A 14,581-nucleotide genomic window follows, 5' to 3' on the forward strand; every position below is an offset into this window, starting at 1 on the left:
GCTAGCTCTATTACATAAAATAGTTGTCAGATATTAATGAATTTAAATAAAGTGCCTACTACAGTGCCTCCACATAAATGCTTAATAATTGTTAGCTATTGTTGTTTTAAAATTGTTAACTATACAGAGAATTTCTTCAAAGCACAGTATTTTGAATGTAAGCTCTTATTATTAATAAAACCATATAGCTTTGCTATTTGAGTTTTTCATCAGGATTGGTTGCTACTCCCTCCTTTTTCTTCAGACTAGGAAATGAGGCAGAAGAAGCAGAAACTAACCAAGTGAGAAGGAGGGCCTTTGATTCAAAGCTATTAGTATAAAACCTAACAGTCTGTAAGGAGCAAGTTAGACACCAGAATCAGGACTAGGTGATGTCTCTGTTTTGTTCATCATGAATTTTTGCATTCTTTTTGATTTTAAAAAAACTGCATGAAAATACTATTTATCCTGATTATTGAGTTTTTTGGTACTATCTTAAATTTTATGTCCAAGGTAAAATTATTTCACCCTAATCCCAACCCTGTTGAGTACTTCGGAAGAACCATGGGTGAAAGTAGAGTGTTGAAGAAGAAGAAGAAGAAGAAGAAGGAGGAGGAGGAGGAGGAGGAGGAGGAGGAGGAGGAGGAGGAGGAGGAGGAGGAGGAGGAGAAGAAGAAGAAGAAGAAGAAGAAGAAGAAGAAGAAGAAGAAGAAGAAGAAGAAGAAGAAGAAGAAGAAGAAGAAGAAGAAGAAGAAGAAAAGAAGCAGCAGCAGCAGCAGCAGCAGCGGCGGCAGCGGCAGCAGTGGCAGCAGCCTATCATTACATGGATAGGATAAGAGTGAAACTCAAATATCTTCCTGAGTAAAGTTGATATAAGTGATTCAAGTAGGTTTGTGGTAAGATAGCAGTGTGTGATAAGATCTGTGATTAAAACAAACATTTGAAAAAGTAAAGGCATTCAAATTCTGATTTTTAAAGGCACTAGCTAGCCAAATAAAACAAGACTAAGAACTGAAATTCTGTGACCTTGACTTAAAAGATTAGTTTTACACTCACCTAAGATTAGAAGGTGCTGGGATTAAAGTTTCTACTGTTTGGCTTCTGCAATTGGATTTTGCCATTGTTGGAATAGTGCTAAATCCTCCAGGGTGATGGAGTAGAGGGAAAAAATTGCATTATTTCCATTACATGTCACTGTGTATCTTCCACGCAGTCTAAAGGTAAGAGAGATTGCCAGATCTGTATTTACCATTGTCTTCCTTCTTCGCTTTCTATTTAGTATCTCATATTAGGGACAAAAACAAACAAACAAAAAAACAAAAAATGGTTAAGCAGTAAGATTCGTTTTTATGTAAAAGAAGCAGCTTTAACCGAAGACCCAAAATTTTCTATAGGTAAAATTGATGTGTTATAATAAAAAAATTTTAACTATCTACTTTGAGAGATAGGGTGCCATATTAAAAAAGACTATATAGCTTTAGAGTGAGCTATGTCTAGGTTCAAATCCCAACTCTGCTAGTAATTAATTATGTAAATTCAAACAGGTAATTTTAGCTTATTCTTATATAGTTATCATTGAAAAACAGAACCAAAATGTCCTACCTCATAGGGTTATTATAAAAAATGAATGTCATAATACAAATAAAGTGCTTCGTACATGATAATAGTCAATGCAATATTTGCACATATTTACATAATTATTTAAAGGTATGTTTTGCTTACTTTCTCACCTCTTGGTTCTATAGCAAATTAATAAGTTTGCTAAACAATGACCATGGAAAAGCTGAAGTGTTGCTATGAAAACAAGGAATGTAAATGAGTCACTATATGTGATTCTATATGTATGAGAGAGACAACTACAGGCAATTCTATTTTCGACGTACTCAACTGTGGCTTTAAAGAAATCACATAGGGTGGTTTATAGCCATACCACCCTGAACAATCCCCATTTCTGATCTCAGAAGCTAAGCAGGGTTGGGCCTGGTTAGAACTTGGATGGGAGACCACCTGGGAAGACCAGGTGCTATAGGTATAAATCATAATGAATAAAAAGAAAAAAAAAGAAAAAGAAATCATGTAGGCAAAAATGTTTTTAAAATATCTCATTACTTCTCAATTTTTACTTTGTTAGAATTGTTGTGGAGCTTTCCTTTGAGAATTATTAAAATCTTTGTTTAACCAATGTAAGTTCCCCCTCAAATTACGTATTATATGCTAATTATTATACTCAGCCCATAAACGCGTTAGCAAGCCCTTTAAATCATAGAAAAATTTATAAACAAATATTCACTAAAAGAATCTAGAGTTTAAAGTACAATCAATTAGAATTCAGAAAAGAAATGAGTTTTAAAATGCAATTTTAGACTTGGAAAGGGAATCTATCAGGAGGTAATTGATTCTACCAAAGAGAAGTAATGATTGAAAATGTTCTGTCACTAGAGGATCCTCTGGAATATAAAAATACATGGAAAAAAAGCAATAAGTAGGTCACATATTTGAGAACACATTTGAAAAATAAAGCTTTGCAGTGTGTTCATTAACAAACATCAGGAATCTCTGACAGTATGAGATTATTCACTTTTTTTTTCTTAAGCAATATTTTAAGGGGAAAAGTGATGTGGCAAATAAATGTATAATCAATTAGAAGTGTCCTCACCTACATGAGCATACATTGTTACGTGTCTTGTCATACAAGGACATCCCAGCCCTGTGCAAGCACAATAGTTGATTTTTACAAGTTGCATGGCAATATGTTCCCCTGGGTGAGAAAACATCATGGAGGACTGGTTGGGAGGGTAATGACAGAGAACTAAAGCTTGCCAGTGCAACTGTAGCTATCTATAGTGCAAGTCTAATAAAATTCAGAAATAGAAGGAGCACTGATCTGAATTTGTCTCTGATCCTTTCCCCTTTTAATTCTAAGGTCAAAGCTGATGGTACTAGGAAATATCATGGAAATCAGAAATAGTATTTGCTAAAAAAAAAAATGAGAATATATTTGGCTAAAAAACTTAAAATTGAGGGCTTATAGTTTCTGAAAAATTGGGATTCCTTGAAAGTTTTGAAATTTTAAGAGTTATTTTGTAAAGGATGTTTTCAAATGTCTTTTTTTGTTATCTAAGTTTATAATGATCTATTTATGATGTTTCTCTTTGCTAGGCTGTGGCTTTGCCTACGCTCTAATCAACCCTAGCAAAAGCATCCTAGTTAAAACGTTAAAAAATGTTAAAATATGAAAGGGTTTCTTTCTCTCTTAACCTATATATAGTTCCTCCTTATTTCTATCTCCTGGCCAAACCAACCCTATTGCCTCATCTTTTGGCCCCCAAACTTACTGCTCCCAATTCAAAAGATTTCATTAAATGTGATTCCAAATGCTGTACCAATGTCTTCTTTAGGGGAAAATATACTAAAGAACTAGATATAAATAGATGTATAAAATCGTATTGGAGAAGCTCAGAAGTGCTGCACTCAAGAAAAGCGCGGCGATTGACAAGCAATTTAAGCTGGAGTGTGAAAGGATGCAGAAATAACAAGATTTGCATGAAAAATATTGAGATCATGAGAACATCAAATTTAAACGAAAAACTCATGTGCCTCATGATTTAATCATGAGGGCTGACATTACTGTTATAACTTTCAATATCCTTGGCTTTTGAAAATAGTTCTATAACGAGGGTGGAGTATATCTAGCTATATAGAAACCAGTGTTATTTTATCCAGTCAGCTCATTACTATGAGAAAAAGATTACAAGAATCTTAAATCTTGATATATATGTTGGGAAGCCCAAAGATTGGGTATGATAGCCCTTATTTTTGGTCAGGGACCAAACTGAAAGAGAAAAAAAATCTAAGCCATGTTGTAAAACAATTTATTATTTAATCATGTGTGATTAACCAACCCACAAAAAGCAGAAGTTCAGCTTGCTGTTAATATTTCTGCTTTAATTCTTCTGAAAAATGTTAACAACTGGCCAGGAGCAAGGATCAAGATACTGTCAATAGAAGTCAATTAACGGGCTCCATATTGACCTGGTAAGTTTCATTTCCACAAATCAGACAGCTGACATGAAGTAGGTCTTATTTTCATTTCCCTTTTATTTTTACTTGTTATCTCAGAGGAGAAATGCAGCTCTAACTTCTGTTTATACTTTCATATCATACTGTATTGCTGTGAACCTGGATGGCACTTCCAGTGGGACACCATGTTTAGCCCATGAATGAGAAGACTGTCACAATCAAAAGTGCTTCAGGCACAAACAGATTTGAAACAATCTTCCTACTGACTGAAAAAGAAAAGGCTGGTTCTGAAGATCATTAAAGGTTCTATTGAAGTGATTTCGGGGGCACACATTTAGATTTTTTAATGTGTTTTACATTTCGAACAATTTTACTCACATTAAAGCTCAGTTGCTTTTCCTGAGAACTCTCTTTGTCCTCATTTGCAGAAGCTTTCACAGAGAACTTACTGTTCCAACTGATAAGGAGGTGGGAGAGGTGGGAACGAAAAGCAGGCGATTGAACTAGCTCTCTTGACTCAGAGATGCCAGGATCACCTGCTCAGTAACATTCTGTAGAGTGTGAATCACAGAGATGAAAGGGGCCACCTGCAGTGCACCAGGAAGAAATTTTATTTAAGTGGCATTTAAATGTGCTAGCAGTCTCTGATTTTAAAAGTAAAAAGGCTTCCCATAGATATAAATTAGACGGAAAGAAATTGGACAGCCAAGTTTCCATGTCATTTCTTAGTGTGCATGTGTATGTGTGTGTATTAGTATGTATTTGTCGTGGTGACATTTTGTTGACCATTTAATTGCAAGGACATCTTGTTATGCAACGTTTTATTGTGGGAACATTCTCCACACAGCATCTTATCAATGACATTTTATCATCAATGCTGTTGGGGGCATTTTATCATGCAATATTCTATCATTGACATTTCATCAAAAAAGCGGTCTTTAGTGGTAATAGCTCAGTGCTGTCAGTTAGGATACTAAACCCCTTAATTACATTTTTACACACATAATTAAGTTTTCCGGTTCCTGATTTAAAACTATCCCTGTGAAAAGAGAGAAAACACTTCTAACATCTCCCTGCTGTGGAACTCTTAAAACACTTGTGAGAGTTGCACTTAACTAAAATATCACATATAAACACATACATCCTCAAAACATTGTCTAAGGCCATCTGAAGAGAAATTTCTATAATGAGAGTGAAAAACTACTGCTTATGGACCAAATCCACTCAGTCACTTATTTTAGTTAAAAAATTTTTACTGGAACACAGACTCACCCATTTTACGTGTTGTCTAAAGCTGTTTTTGCACCGCAGCCACTGATTTGAAAAATTACAATAGAGACCTTCTAACACACAAAGCCTAAAATATATACTATCCGGTCTTTTAATGAAAAAGTTTACCAAATGCTGTTCTAGAAGATGCTTATTTAAAATGTGAATATTCAGGCCCAATCTCATGCTATAGAGTCAGAATATCTATTAATAGATAGAACTTGGTTCAACAATTACTGCATAGGATTTTTAACAGAGAACATACAGTTACAACTGAGAAGGAGATACAATTGGGAAAGGTGGGGAACATAAAATTTTAAAATTTTCTGCCCACCATCTTAAACAAATAATGGAGAAAATTCATAGCCCATCTGATTCAGTCTCATACTCAAACGTCTTCTGCCTTTTAGGAAAGAAAGGGTAGGAGATACATTCATTAATTACCAATTAATTGGTCCTGTAGCTTTAACAAAGTTCTTAACTAACAGGTAGGTAACAAAGTTTAGTCCATTTTTAGCTTCAAAAAAATTTACTAATCTTAGAATTTTAACATTATGACCTAATTCTTATAAAATCCAAGCAAAACTGATGATAATAATCATTAGATATCTTCCTTTGTCCAAGGCCCCCATTTTCAACAATTAGTTACAACAATTAGTTCTTCAGTGGTTTATCCTTTCAGAGTCCTTTTCATTTTCATCCCCAAGGAATTTTCATGGATATTTCATTTTATAAGGTCTTCCTACAGTTTCCATTTTTAGATTTTTGCCAAATGCTAATAGAATGGCATATCAAGACTCATTCAGTAGACCTTTATTCATTGTTGACTCTGAGCCAGCTTCTGATGGTGTCTTCTGACTAGTGTCTCAGGAAGAAACAGCTATGAGCTCGGCTGCAAATCAGGAAAATTATGATACATGTATTTTTTTCACAAATTTTCATTTTGCTACTTCCTTTTTGTTTTATACTCTTCTAGCCTTCTGCCATTTGCTCACTTAAACCCTAAAGAATTTTTGCTTCCCCAGGCACATTTCTGTTCTTCTCTTTCCTTTCCATATTTATCTCATTCTCTTCCTTTTGATTTGATTAGTTTTGTAATTATAGATGACTTATCTGTTTCCCCCTTAGCACTGCCATTTCATCCAAAAGTCTTTTTCCAGTAAATAGACATTGCTGTACCTCCTCTTCCATGAACTTTTTCTGGAAAGGAACTTTGCTACTGCCATAGACATTTATATAACTTGAACTAGTAGCTTCTTATGTCAGAGCAAGGCACATATCATTATTGTTTTGCTTACTTTTCATTTAATTCTGCCTCTTGAAATAGAAGATATTAACATAATCATCTTATTTACGTCAAGTTTAAGAAACCACAGACCACTGTTTATAATTTGTTGCTTATAACTTTACATTTTTCTCAGAGACTATGCCTTTTTTTTCCATGCTACAATCTAATTAATTTGTCCTTCTCCATTTTTTGAATAATTATTTCTATCATTCCCACCAGGTAATGAAACTTTTAAAACTACTCATTATATTACTCTGCTCGCCTAACATTTAAATACAAAAATATTTTCCTGTGAAAAAAATCTGCATTGCCGAACCTAGTTCTTTATCAATTGACAGATATTAGCTTTCTACTGTCAATTTACTTTCTACAGTCAGAAATTTTAAAAAATGAATGTAAATAAAAACATGCCTCAGAAACTTTTTAAATTATTCTTGCTCTCCTTTCAAAAGCTTCTCTGTTTATATCTTGTCTTCCTCTTTCCTCCTAAAACGTAGATTAAAAATTGTCACCAGCATCCCTCATTATAGCATGCTATTTCTTGGTTTTTTTTTTTCTGAATCCTATGTTCTGTAATTCTAGAGTGGTTTTTAGATGGACATTCTTTGTTGGGAAATGACAGAAGAATAGGAGGATTAGAGATGAAACTACAGCAATGTGTACAAACGGAAAATAAAAATAAAATAAGGAAAATAATAATAATAATAATAAAATAAGAGCAAGAGGATGGTTTAAGGAAAATAATGTGTAAAATAATGTGTAAAAACATGGGCATGAGAGTACCATTAGGTTTTTGGTTTGTTTTTAATATAAGACCAGAAATAGGCATACTGATAAACTGAATAAATGTTATAATGTAAACTTGCAAGAATCACTATATGTGACTGTTACAGTCAGTCAAAAGTTGAAAGCATGAACATCATTATGTTTATTTCTTAAATAAACTGTACTATGGTTAATAGAATGCCATAAGAAATCTTTATAGCTCTCCCTAGTGTATATTCTGTGAATGAGAATGATAATGAGGTTTTTTGTCTTATAATCTATATGTGTAAGAAAAGGAAAAGGACAAGAGGGCTTCTTCTCTGCCTGTCATCTGCCTTCTCTCATATTCCCAACTTGAATGAAAGTGATCCATTGTGCCTCAGATGTACTTTGTACAGTTCTCAATTATGTAACTTTTCTGACTGCGTTGTAACTGTTTATATACTTGCACGTCAGCCCTACTAGACTGGGAAACAAATCAAGAATTGATGATAACTTATCATTTCATTCCCCTCTGCATCTAGCTTTATTTTCTCAAGAAATGTTTAATATAAGGTAGGTGAAGGGATGAATGAGAAAATGAGAGCAGATAACCAAGAATATCATTCTCTTGCTTTTGTTATACGACGAGATAACCAGAATACAATTAATGCATCAAGTTTCACTATTTTAGTGCTACTAATTCCAGATTTTTGTGTGATGCCACACCATAGAAGCTAGTCATAAATGAATAATATTCTTAGGCTCCACCTCAAGAAACTTAAACAGTCTTTTGGGAGACTCAATCACAAATAATAATAAAAGAATGAGTCTTATTCTACAATACACAGAAAAATAAAATCTAGCCATAAAATAACTTCACTAAGGAGGTGGCTAAGTTGAAGTATAAAAGAAAAGTAGGATTTTGACAGGAAGAAATGAGGAGCGAGAGAATAATCTGGATAGAGGGAACATCACTAGTAAAGGCAAAGTGGTTATTGAGTCTTTGATACACTCAAAGACTAGTTGGTTGATAAAGATAACAGTAAAACAAGAATCATGGGTCAATTTGAAAATTTTGAGCCCTTATTTGTCTTAGTGAGAAGTTTAGACTTTGTAGGCAATTGAGGGGGCATCAACATTTTTAAGCAATGACTAAGACTCTTGCTTAGGAGAACCACTCAATATATTTAACAGACATTGGAGAAGGCTTAAAATGGACACCAGAATTCTAAAACAAATTATATTGGAGTAGTTTAAGTGATAGAGGACCTTAAAAGGGCAGTAGCAATAAGAAGGAAAGAATGAAAAAATAAAAAAAAATTTAAAAAGTAAAAAAATACAAGATGACACTACATTATGGTTCAACTGAACAATATAATACTTACAGAATTCCTCTGATAGTTTCAACAATATTTTCCATGGTATTTTTCCAGGGAAACTTACTATTAATAGTCCTTGCCACCAGAAGTCACAACACTTCTACTACTAAAGGCAAATAACCATGGAAAGTTCCTAATGAAAAGAAGGTGGTCAAATAGTCTTAGAGCTGAAATGACCCTAAAGATCTAGTTTAACCTTAAAGAGTCTAATACATCTATGTTTTATATTGTATTTAATAAAACCAAGGCACAGAAACTTAACATGAACCAGTATTAGAAATACACGACTGCAGTTTTCTTCTCCAGTACTTCTTTTTCTTTAAATAGTTAATAGCTGATATGTTTTATTTTATGCAATTAATGCATTTCAGAACATAGACATATAGATAGTTAACTAATAACTGTATTCATTGACTGCTTGTAGAGACCAGATTATATACCAAGTCCTTTACAAATCTAGGATTGTTACATCTCCATATCAGTCCTAATATATACATATATATGTGTGTGAGTGTGTGTGTGTGTGTGTGTGTGTGTGTGTGTGTGTGTGTATTGTTCTCATTGTATAAATGTGGAACTCTGAGACAAATTTTCTGTTTCCTAAGGTCACCCTGCTCAAGTGAAAATGAGATTCATATCAAGACCTACCTGACTCAATTCATCATATCTTCAGCAAGCTTGCTAAATTTTACATATTCTTATATTGGATTCTTTTGTAAAGCAGTCATATCATTATTCAAGTATGAGTATGGTGTTAAATATAATTAAATTGAAACCAATTGTTGATATAGGTCATACCTCCAAATTCTACTTCTTGATATAAGCCAACATCATACATTTGTATGTTGCTTCCTTCCTTTTTCTTCAAGGCCTTTAGTTCTTTGACCCAAGCATACATATTTAGAGTGGAGATGAGTTTTGAATGGCCCTCTGAAGAGATATTAAAATTCCATGATTCTCCAGTTTTTTTTTTTCATTCATTGTCTCTGTTTTTAATAACCTGAGTCAACTTCTTAGGAAAAATTAGTTGACTGCTAATGTCAGTAAAAACTAGCCACAGAATAAAAGACCTGGGAAAAAGAGAAACACTTAAGGATGCAGACATTTAAAGATAAACAAGGTAAGGGAAATTAGACAGACCAATATAATTATATTAAATGTGTCACATTAAGGCATTCCAAGACCTGTTTATCAAAAAATGTCTGCCACAACTTTGCCTAATATCTCAAAGAAGGTTTTTTGTTTTTTTTAAACTGCCTCTCACCTCAGGAAATGTAAGTATATTTATCTAGCAATATAGATAGATAATAATTATTTTATACCTTTCTTAATTTAACTCTTCAAATATAATATTAAACACCTTCTTATTTGGGATGATAGCCCTATAGTTTATCTTCTCTTACAAGACATGGAGTTTTGTCTTTTTCTCTCTCTCTTATTTTTGAGCTTGTTTGTCCAAGTGGAGAGACCAGGCTGGGAGATATAGCTGTAATAGGATCCCATATACACTAAGAAGAGCCATTTTATTCTTGATTTCTCTTTGTCATACCAAAAGCCCTACAACATACTAGAAAATTTTTCTTACTAATACATTATTTATGTGCCAAAATCTGGCCAATAAGTCTTTTAGGGAGGACCACGTTTATGCCTTGATAATAATACCCTACTATGTTTCACTTTTATTTTTCCACTTCTTTTTCTTTATTCCTTAATTTTACATCTATGTATGTCACAGTGAAAACAATTTGACACCAAAATTCACACTGAAGTCCTCTGCCTACCACTAACCCTCACATCTCCCAACTGCAAATTGGGCTGTAATGGTATTCACCTTCTTCACACTTCTTTCTATAACAAATAACAAGAAAGGGTGGTGGGGGTGGGGGTGGGAGGAAGGTAGCTGTATTTTTTAAATGAAATTTTCCACATATTCATAACAAGAATCTTCATGTTGTCAAGTCAAGACTACTCCCATAGAGAATTCTTTAATTATCGTTAGAACTAAGAAACTCCAATTTGCAGTTTCCTCTCCAACTCTACTCCTGTTTAAAGTAATTTTATTGACATACAGAACATAATTACGATCATTTACATCCCAAATTTCTACTAGCTCTTACCTCTCCCCCTAATTTTTAACAATATACTCAGTTGCCTTATTACCATTTCTGTTTTTAAGTATCTCTTAGGCATAAAAACTAATCCAAATTTTCCCCTTAGCTGTATAATTCTGGTGAGTTCTCTAATCTCTCTGAGACTTGTTTGTTTGCTTATTGGTTTTTATTACAAATTGGAAAGGATGCTATGTATATTAAAAGATTGGTGTTGATATTAAATGAGTTCTAATTATAAAATATCTAGTACTGCATAGATATTGAGTTACTTAATTTTTTCTCTTTATTCTTTCTCTCATTGTTTCCATTCATTCCCAGACCATTCTATTTCCCTTGATCCTACCATATGAAGCTATCTTATTTCCTGGTTTTCCTACTCCCTCATCACAAGGAGCTGTACAATCACCTCAGTGTCTGAGGTAATAATGATGCCACTTGTCATTTCTACTTTTTCACCCACCAAACCCTACTAGGAGCTTTGTGCAAGACAAGCAAACAAAACAAGAATAGATAACAATTTTTTTTAGAGCTTTTTTTTTTTTCTGTAATAGTCATCATTGTTTTTGTATTCTTTTGAATATGAATACATTTTGCTGTATATATAACACTGAAGGTTATAACTATGCTTGAAATTTCAGCACTTTTCAGTTATAGCTGAACAAAACTGCAGAACATTAGTCTCTACTTGAGAAAAATGCGTGTTAATTACTGTATATACCTAATCTACATATTTCAATACATCACTTGGTTAATTCATGACTGAGCTTTTCTACATCACTCTGAGAAATTGAGAATTGACTATTTTTAAATAAATATCAAAACTATATTTGAATAAAATAAAATTATTTATCCTAAACATAAAAACATCCTTGCCAAATATGCAGATAATAAGCCCTAATGATAAACTCTAGCTTATAACACAGAAGCTTAAAATTCTTTTAGGGTTACTTCTCAAAAACACTGCTGTCTCACTATAAAGTGAGGAAAGTTTTACCAAAGAAATTCTAGACAAATGAAAAAATGTTGTTTGCAGCTCTGCTTGCCAAGTGAAGAAAAGATAATGCCCAGGATATGCATAACCAACCTCGTTGAATAAAGAATAGATTTCAAATATGTTTCCAAAAACATTCATTACAAAACAATCGGGTTTACCTTTTTGAATTGTTAGTTACTAAGTCATATAAAGAGTTCATATTCTGAAGATTTTTCATCTTGCTCTGAGCAAAATACTGTGTGTCAGTTCACATTTGACACACTAAAATACTTTTTAAAATATTCTGAATTGGCCTTTTAAAAACAATTCAGGCATTCAACTTTATGTATCCACCTCTATTTCTACTTAAATATGAACATGTGGAAAAGAAGTTCACCAGGGGATAGATAATATGCAGCAATTTGAAGCAAGGAAACATGAGTTGACATCTTGTCTGGTTGACAGAAAACCAAATAATAGACAGCTCACAATAGCAAAAACTGATGCTAGAACTGTTTCAGAGGATTATGTCCTGAAAGCATAAGCAACTCTTTGAATCAATTTCTGAGCCCAGATGCAGCAACTTCTAAGCTTGTGCTTCACATCCAAAAGACTAGAGGAAAAGATAATCATTTTTATACACTTTCATGAGCCATAATCTCCATAATAGACTGGACTCTAAGAGATAAAATATCTTCTAGTCTTGCTTTAAGCATTCTGAGCTTGTGCTGTCTTTGCCCAGTTTGCTTTACCAAGAGTGGGATATCAGCAATGCTCTTTCCCGAGAAGTCAGTATGTATTTATTTCCTAGCATGGCTGAATGCTTTGTCTTAAATACCCTTGTAAAGCAATGTAACTAGAGAATGGCATAGGGATCTCATAAGTGTGTGCATATATTCTAACTGTACAGAAATGTAAATTCATAGGTTATTTGAATATCATAGTATTAATTCATTTATCACATAGATACTAATAAGGAGAAAATATATACTGGGTCCTGGGTCTTCAAGGTAAATGAGTCTCACTTTCTTTTTCTAAAGAGAATCTTATATTTAAAGATGGCTCTGCACATTCCTTGTTAGGGGGTTTAATACTTAGAAAACATATCTTTATCATCCCGCAGTAATCTTCACAATTTGCACAAATCTTCCTCCCCATTATTTTTATCTTTTCTAATATTAGCCTTTTGAGGAAACAATAAAAAAAAAATTATTTCTTCTACTTGAAACCCGTTCAAGAATTTGAAAATTGTTATCAGGTCATGACTACACATTAATTTTTTTTTTTTAATTTTGAATGTCCCCAATTTTGCAGTAATCATTTCAGTTTTGAAATGTTTCTCAGACCCCTCACCATCCTGATTGCACCTCTAGATTCTTTGATCGGTGTCCTTTCAGAGGATTATTCAAAATAAAAGTAGTTTTTCACATGTGTTCCAGTCCAACAGTATCGTGAACGTGGTTTCTGAAATTACATTTCTTTTAAGGTAACCTAATAGAACATTAGCTTTTAAATGGTTTTGTGATATTTGAACTCACACTGTGCCTTTGACTAATGAAAATTCTTGCAAACAGGAATATGACTAAATCTCTTTTTGAGGACATTAGCAAACTAATAGCAAAGGCATTTCTGGTGCTTGTCTCTCCACAAATCAGGAATCTAAACAACTATCTGTATATTAAAATACCTTCATAAGAGCTAAGGACTTCAGGTGAGGGATTACAGCACCTGAAATGAGGCCCAGAGGGGGGAAAAAATAGATGCATTAAGTAGGATAAGAAAGATAGAATCATATTATCCCCATAACTCCTCCCCCAAGCTCAGAAAGCCCAATGTGGAGAGAGACATACTCACTGTGGGAGAAGAGCTGGCCTACCCAGCACCAAGCCGATTCCTATGGACCTAGGTGGCTCCTTGTCAGCTCCAAGAAATACATATCCCCTCACTTCAATGTCTGCTGGCTCCAGCAGCCCCAGGCAACTTTCATGACATCAGGCTCCTAACAGGCTTCTGTCAACCCAAGAGGCCTTCTCATCCCAGCACTGGCTGTGGTTCCCATAACCTGAGGTGACTCCATAGTCTCAGGCTCTCAGAAGACTCCAACGATCCAAAGATCCAAGAAGGACCCACAGACCCAGGCTATCAGTCAGGCCTAGTATCAGGTTGAATACTGCATACCTAGACTTTCGATATACCCCAGCACCAGATTGGCTCATACAACCCAGGACCATATCTCACCCCAGTGCCAAGCCAACCACAGAAAACTGGACTCCGGGCCCACAGACCCAGGTTTCTAAGTCACCCCGGTACCAGATCATCTCCTATGGTGCCAGCCTTAAGACTGGTTCCAAAGGACCCAGGATCTTGGCACACCCTAGCATTAGAATAGTCCCCAAAGACCTAATCTCCAGGATGGCTCTGAAGACCCTATGTTATATGTTGACTCACTGTCTCTGGTTTCAGGTTCATCCTAACACCAGGCTGAATCACCTGGCCATTGCCTCTAGGCAAATTACCAAGAAACTCGGCTCCCAATCTGTCCCAGGCCTGCTCCAGCTCATGCAGAACAAAATATTATTTAAAAAGTCTTCAGTGTCTGTTTAGTCCCTGTAGACACAAGATTTAGATCCATATACATAGATTCGGGTCCAGGTCCATCACCATAGACTGAATCAACAGGCTCACCCCAGTGAGCATACGCTTCAGGCCAACCCTGAAGACCCAGGCACCAGGCTGGTCCTCATGTACCCAAGAAGCCAATGTGCCCACTTGTTGATTCAGGCACCAGACCTGCTCACTCAAGAATTCTAGCCGC

General features: G+C 34.6%; 1 pseudogene; it reads left to right on the forward strand.

Annotated features, from left to right (window-relative positions):
- Nucleotides 1–1,895: 1,895 nt before the first annotated feature.
- On the forward strand, nucleotides 1,896–2,011 carry LOC118602094 (annotated as a pseudogene).
- Nucleotides 2,012–14,581: the final 12,570 nt, after the last annotated feature.

Source organism: Rousettus aegyptiacus, unplaced genomic scaffold (genome assembly GCF_014176215.1).
Source record: "Rousettus aegyptiacus isolate mRouAeg1 unplaced genomic scaffold, mRouAeg1.p scaffold_m13_p_4, whole genome shotgun sequence".
Classification (NCBI taxonomy): domain Eukaryota; kingdom Metazoa; phylum Chordata; class Mammalia; order Chiroptera; family Pteropodidae; genus Rousettus; species Rousettus aegyptiacus.